The sequence below is a fragment of the Podarcis liolepis genome, assembly GCF_965112155.1.
Source record: "Podarcis liolepis genome assembly, chromosome: 9".
Lineage (NCBI taxonomy): Eukaryota > Metazoa > Chordata > Lepidosauria > Squamata > Lacertidae > Podarcis > Podarcis liolepis.
The window spans coordinates 48,000,089-48,006,088 of NC_139564.1; the positions used below are offsets into that span (position 1 = coordinate 48,000,089).

The 6,000-nt window shown below is 38.1% G+C and overlaps 1 long non-coding RNA gene across 1 annotated transcript in view; it reads right to left on the reverse strand.

The window, feature by feature from the left end:
• Window positions 1–3,044, reverse strand: part of LOC310714773 — a 75,344-nt gene extending 72,300 nt beyond the window's left edge. The window contains exon 1 of the long non-coding RNA XR_014530061.1: window positions 2,998–3,044. This is a non-coding gene — a long non-coding RNA (uncharacterized lncRNA). The remainder of the gene's footprint in view (window positions 1–2,997) is intronic.
• Between the last annotated feature and the right edge of the window lie 2,956 nt (window positions 3,045–6,000).

Consider the following 6,000-nt stretch of genomic DNA (forward strand, 5'->3'; position numbering starts at 1 on the left):
ATACCAGAAGTGATCTGGGAGTGGGACATAGGAACCAACTCCCAGGGCCTGAGTTCCCCCCAATTAAATATTGGAGGAGGCCATGCCCCCCAAAGTTGATGGCCATTGCCATTCAAATGATGTGCATGCACCACACCTTGTGATCAATTATACAGGTCAGTAAGCCTTTACCCCCAAAAAAATTTTTTACTCAAGTTGGCACTCCTGATTGGGAGGAAGTGACTGAAGCAACTGGCAGAGTGTCAGATGTTGGGGTGGGAGGGAGCAGCGCTCATCTCTTGACTGCTCTTTTTGTTGTTAAAGTAAGACCTCTCCCTTTAAATCAATCGGATGCAATGTGAGTTTACTGTGCAGTTTGCTCTTAGTTAACATTCATCCATTTACTACTGTCAATGTAACAGGATCCTAGCTGAAACATTTTGGCAGTTTCTTAAGGGAAGGTCTGAAATCCAAGAATGACAGTAAGGCAACTGAAGGAAAGGATGGGGAGGCAGCGAAAGCTCCTTATAAAAGCCTTATTATCACTGGGGAAAGCTCTATCATTAAAGAAAGGCTGTTATTGGGGGGGGGGAAGATCCCCAATTGCCTTGCAGAGCTTTCCAAAGATAGATCTGGCAGCTTTTTAGGCCATGAATTGCAAGATGGGATAGATGCTGTAATCCATATTGGATTTCATGGGACATTCCGAATGAAGAAGAAGAAAACCAAAGCAAGCGGTAAAACGACTCACTTAAATTACCAGATTGAAACACGTTGACCTCAGAAAGCTATTGACATTTCATTCGAATGAATGAGACATACTATTCCAATGCTATTTTGCAAGTTTGGTGTGGCAGAGGAATATGCATCTCCCAGCTAAGATAACACGTCTGTCACAGATTGGATAAAAGTTATGACTTACAGCATTTGATCCTATTTCCATACTTGATTAATGTTAACCACTAAAGTCAAAGTTTCAAAAGTCTGAAGGAAAAGTGGAAGCTATAATACATTTCCTGTAAGAAAAATAATCTTTGTTCCCTAGCCACTAATTTCCCCTAGAACCCCAGCGTCTGCCTGTTATGTCAGTTCAAATTTGACGAGAAAAGGTCATTTTGGAGGTTTTTGCAAACTGCATGCCACACAGAAGCATCTTTTAAAATGAAAGCCTTCATCCAACACCACAAAAGGAATACAGCATGGGGGAGTCTACTTTGCTGATTCTAGGCTAACTTTCAACATGCAGTCAAGGCACTTGCAACCTGTATTAGACACTATTATACCATTTCCCCCTGATGGCTTGGCTTGTGACATCTTATCAGCAGCTCAGATATTTAACACTTCTTTGTTATATTAACAAAGCCATAATTCAAGAACTACTAAACCAGACTCCAAAAATGCCAGAAATTCCATTGTGAATGAATATGTGCACATACATGGCATTATGAAAAGAATTGTGTTATGCTGTGCACTTTGCAAACTATACACATTCTGACTTTTTTGTCAGTTCTGGAGCAAGATGAAAATCCACCAGTACAAGATTAGTAAATTCAAAGCCAATTAACTCCTCCATTAAAACATTTGCTTTAATACCCCCAGAATGTTATAAATGCACACTAACCAAACTTATCTATGGTACATTACAAAGAAGAGAACTTTTAGAATGTTTTCTAAAAGTTGAAGTCCTAAGAGATTTTCCTTTTAGCTAATAATTCCTGAGAATGTCTCTATAATCTTTGAGATACTACCTAGTGTTTCAGCCTTTTCAACAATATTAGTACTCCCGAATGCTATAAAATATAGCAGCATCCTATTATAGACTTACGGTAACTTCCAGGGTCATAGTATGCTTGTTTATTCTTGACTAAGACTGCAATCCTTTACTCCCTTTCTTAGGAGGAAGTCCCATTTAAAAGAAGAGGACTCTCAAGTAGACATGTATAGGGTTGCACTATAAGACTAAATAAATAAATAAATAAATAAATAAATAAATGAAAACGAATGTAAAGTAGACTCAATACTGGGGCAGGCAGAACACAGGGTTCTGATGGAGGCACAAATTGTGCTCTCCACAGACATCAGATTGAGCATTTGATGAGTGTGGAAGTTAATCCTCTTTGCTCAACTGATCTACACAGAGGAGCTGGGTGTGGAGGGGGAGAACATTGTGTGCTTATATGTCTCTTGTATGCATTAGAGTGTATAGGATGGCCATGCCTACTTCTGTCATGCAGCCCTTGGAACTTTAGTCAAGAATGAATGTGGCTCTTTGGCCAAAGAGGTCAGCCAGCTTGTTAATTATAAGCCCTTGTTACTCAGTTATGTGACAATTCTGTGGAAGGCCCAGCCTCCCAGTTGCAACTCCTGTCTGATGCCACAGGTCCCATTTACCATATTTCTTTCATGCAGCCATGATCAGTTTGAAAGAGGATACTCAATGCAAGTTAAGAAAACATGGCTGTGTGTGTGGATGCCTTTGGGACCACAGTATTTGTTTGCCATTGTTGACAAACCATGTCATCACAAGCATGGAGATCTGTGCCAAGCAAAATGCATAGCCAAAAGAAAGGCACAGAATTCCAAGTATACAAGAATACTTCAAGAATCCATGGCTGCAATACTACACTAACTTACATGGAACTGGAAGTAAGACCTATTGAACTCAGTGACTGGGCTGCAGAACTCTTTTTATAGAGACAGACTTCAAAAACAATCATATAACTTTTAGAAATATATACAATACATCCCCAAACAAATTTGAAATTTATATCGTATTCATAATTGTTATATTGTATGTTATAAATGAAAGATTTTCCCCTAAGTATTTTAAAAATACTATCATCTTTGATGTCTTTAAAAACAGAGACAACCGCTTTTGCATATCAACCTTTAACATTCAGGGCCGATAAAGAAAGGCAGCTTCCATATTCTTTTATCTTGCCCTACTTCCAAATCAAAAATAATTATCAAAACATTTTACCACAAAAAGCATAAAAAACAAGTCTTATTGCAGCCTACCTTTCCAATGAAGAAATCCAACTGACTGTATCCTGCTGTCTGCCCCCATTCAGTTGAATCAATTATTTCATCAATGCAAGATGACTCACATGTAGTCAATTATCACCATCTGCATTGGTTTAATAAAAAGATGTGACTGTAGCAAGGCATTTAACTATTTTATTAACAAAACTACAGTATCACACCAGTCTCTCCTTTAGGCAAACCTCTCATCCTAATAAAGACCTAAGTAAGGATAATTCTTCACCTGTACAGTTTTTCAAGAGATATTCTGAGGTTTTCTATACATTCCTGGTAATTATATTTACATACATATAACAAATTGTAGGGGAATCTACTGCAAACATCATGGAGTAAAATCCTTCAAAACACATCTTCCCTCTTCAATAGGGTTATAGAAATCTTTCTTCCAGTGCATGAAAGAATCAAAGGTAACATGGGCTTTCATCCCTGTGTAGCTGCATTCTTGGAGAAGTCTTGTCTTCTTCAATTGAAAAACCTAAGTAGCTGACCCAAGGAGTGTAAAAAACAAATAGTATCAGTGGGTCTATGTAATAATCATAATATATTTATGCCCCACCTTTCAGGTACACCATCACAACATTGCTTTCAAATAAATAGAATATTGGTGCTGAAAAGATCATAATGAAACTCAGGGGAAGGCACTCCACCAATGGGTTACTACACCCAAAAGTGTCAATTGATTTTCCCCGGATTTAATATTTTGCTTCCATTGGAACCCTAGGTTTCCCCTTTCCTATCCTAAAATATCACAATCCATCCGATGAACCAATATCAAATCACCTTGCTTCCCTTGTATTCATTTTCCACAATTATTTCATACCTTCCCTGCAGCCATAATGTTTCAAGGTTTGTAGTATGCCTAGCAATTCCCAAAGGGTCATTTTAGAATCCCACAGAGCTCCAAATTAAGACTGTGGATGTCCATCTTATAATAGTATGTAATTTTATCTGATTGTCCACATTAGCAAGCTTACATACATGTGGCTGCTAGTTGCTCAGGTTTCTTCTGACAGGAATATCTAAAGTTTCTTAAGTCATTTGTCTCTCCTGGAGAAAGATGGATATTTTATAATTGGTATTTTTCTTTGGTAAGCAATACTCTCTGGGTGCTTGAACATTTGTCAAAATTATTCATTTCAGCTTCTATTAGTACATCAAAATGCCAAGGCAAATGTCACTCATGGTGTAATGTTAACCATAGTAAATTCTCTACTGCTATGATTTAAGGAACTGGTCAGTGTCATGTGTGTCTGGTTCAAATATGTGTGTGTAAGAGAGTAGTATAGTTTGTGTCAATATCATTCACATTAATGTTTCATTATTGTTGCCAAAATAAGTAATGCTTCAGTACCTGGGAGTCATAGGTCACTTCCAGGTGATCTGTTTATTGAACATTTATCCTGATCTGTTTGAACAAAGTTTGCATGAGCATCAACAACATTGGCTGTTTATTGAGTATTTATTCTGCTTTGTCTGTGTGACAGGTTTATATGACACTGCCTTAAGCAACTGTTTCCAGCACATTTCCCCTTCACTTTGCTTACGGCAAAATGTTCAGTTTTATAGGAAGTGGGGGTTTTGCTCAATGTCATGAAAACACAGAGGGACACGGCAAGGGGATGGTATCCACAAAAACAATGTTATCGTTGCCCATTAGGTCAAGCAGATAACTTCTAGACCAAGTGTAAATCACAGAAGACAAGACCTATTAGCATTATAATACAGTGGTACCTCGGGTTAAGTACTTAATTCATAATTCATTCTTGAAGCACCACTTTAGCTAATGGGGCCTCCTGCTGCTGCCACGCGCTGGAGCACGATTTCTGTTCTCATCCTTAATAGGAGGTACTGTTTCTGGGTTAGCGGAGTCTGTAACCTGAAGCATATGTAACCTGAAGCGTATGTAACCCGAGGTACCACTGTAATTTGCTTATAACAATTTGCTTCATTTGTTTCATCATTTAAGATATTCATTTTTAAAAAATGGAAAATAAGAATCAAAGTTTTATGTTTTGCCAGTGAAGAAAAGGTCTGTAAGTTCAAATAAAGTTATTTAGAGTGCACCAGAAAAAGAGAAAAGCATTAGTACACTAAGTTTAAGGAACATTTAAGGGTGATTTTATACAAACAATTTTAGGCAGGGAAGCCATGCTGTGAAGTTAAGCTTTCTGTCATTTTGCGGTTGGGATTTCTTATGAACACATTTCAGCATGATGAAATCAACTTCAAGCTATTTTTGTGAAAAATAATAGCAAACATTTTCCAAGACATGGCTTAGCAGTTATTCCTCCAGGAGGAGTTTATTCAGAAGAAGTTTTAATTACTGCAGAATGGTGGGGAGCTGTCACCACAAGGAGATATCTTCCCATCCAAAACATGTGTATAAACTAGCCCTAATAATGTGTATCAATAGTACAGTACTCTTCAATTTAGTCTGCTAATCATAGCTTGACCTTAAGATTCTACTTCCCATGTGTGCAATTAGCAATGGGTCTAAGAATCTGTTTGAAGTAATATTGGCTATGTTCACATGCAATGCTACAGTTTAACATTACATGGAAGAGTCTTGGGCTCCTGTGTTTCCCTACCCTTCTCGTCTGGTGTGATTATTAAGAGGAGATTGATAGCATTTGCTTCTGTTTGCAGCTATACCCAGTTTGCTATTATGCCCAAACTGGGATAAATGGTGATTAGTTTTAAAAAACTATGGTTTCTCCAAACAATTCCCCATGATCTTGAATTGTTTGAATAAACCATAAATAAAGTGGTCACAATTCTTGGTTTAGAAATTACAAATTGTGGTTAGTTGAAAGTGGAAGAAAACACTTCTGGTCTCCTCCTCTTAGCCTCACCAGAGGGGGAGAGAGGAGGAAGGAGCACATGAGCCCAAAACTTGTGTAGAGGTAAAGGGGCCCCTGACCATTAGGTCCAGTCGTGGCCAACTCTGGGGTTGTGGCACTCATCTCACTTTATTGGCCA